Genomic DNA, 1,526 nt, shown 5'->3' on the forward strand with positions numbered 1-1,526 from the left:
TGTGATGACATGCCAACATGTCATGTTTTTCTATGCTTTTTCATTTGTTTTCAATAGGTTTTATGCACTTTCTTGAGGCATAAGCAAGCCAATTGGGTAGATTTTCATGTTTCCTTTGATTCAATCAACCATGGATGAATTCATGCACTTTCATGAGATTTTATGCTATAATTGTCATATATTATGAAAGAAACACAATCTCATGATTTGGAGCATAGTTTTGATTGTTTTGATTGATTGATGATAGGTGAAAAGAAGTTTGAAGAAGGTTGAAGGAAGAAGGAAGGACTAGGAGCAAGAGAGAACAAAAAGTTTGAGCCAAAGTTTGCCTCAAACTTTAGCTCAAACTTTTATAAGAGTTGAAGACATCCCAGAGAAAAAGTTTGAGCCAAAGTTTTCCTCAAACTTTAGCTCAAACTTTTGGAAGAATTGAAAACACTCCAGAGGAAAAAGCTTGACCCAAAGTTTGCCTCAAACTTTAGCTCAAACTTTTGGAAGAAAAGCTTGAGCCAACATTTGCCTCAAACTTTTTGGCAAACGTTGGCATCACAAAACCAACACCCTGGAGGAGAAAAGCTTGCGCCAATGTTTGCCTCAAGCTTTTTGGCAAACGTTGGCGCCACACATATACACAAGGGGACCAACGTTTGAGCAAAAGTTTGACCTCAAACTTTAGCCCAAACGTTGGTAGCAGCAAGTGAAGCCATCTGGTATAAAAAGTTTGAGTAAAAGTTTGCCTCAAACTTTTACTCAAACTTTTATGATTTCAACCCGGTTCACAATGGATCTTTCTCCAACTCCAAGAGCAATCAACCAAGGCCTTTATCAACCCAATTCCATCAAGAGCAAAGGCCCAATTCAAGGCTTGAAGACCATTTGAAGAAAGTGTATAAATAGCTTAGGATTTAAGTTTTAGAGAGAGCTTTTCCGGGGAGAATTTTTCAGAACACTTACAGTGGAGAGCACCTTGACATTTTTGAATTGTTGTTTTTAGAATTCTAGAGAATTGGAAAGGAGAATTGATCTCTCTTCTTCCTTGTTCTTGCTTGAGCATTCTTTACTTTTCTTGCTTCGGATCTTGGGTAGAGAATTGAAGAACTTCTGTTTCAATCTCACCTTGAGATCTTGTTTAATTTTCTGCTTAATTGAATTTCCTTTTCTGTTAATTGCTTCTTCTTCTATTCACTCTGCAATTTACATTTCTTTATTTCCTTTGCAATTGTTCTTGCTGGATCTAGGAAGGCAGTGAGATCTAGACTTGGCTATCTAGTCTCTTGAGTCCTGAGATCTACAGTTTTAAATTTCAATTTCTTTATTTCATTGTTACACCAAGCTTTCTCTCATTTCTGTTTTAGATCCGGTTTAATTCAAGTCATCTTCTACTTTTCTGTTTATTGCATTTTACTTTTCCTTGTTTAATTTCTGCAAATCCAATTCCCAATTCCCTTTACAATTCAAGCCATTTACATTTCTTACACTTTAAGATTCTGCAATTTACATTTCTTGCAATCTAAGCTTTTGCAATT

Source organism: Arachis ipaensis, chromosome B09 (assembly GCF_000816755.2).
Source record: "Arachis ipaensis cultivar K30076 chromosome B09, Araip1.1, whole genome shotgun sequence".
Lineage (NCBI taxonomy): Eukaryota > Viridiplantae > Streptophyta > Magnoliopsida > Fabales > Fabaceae > Arachis > Arachis ipaensis.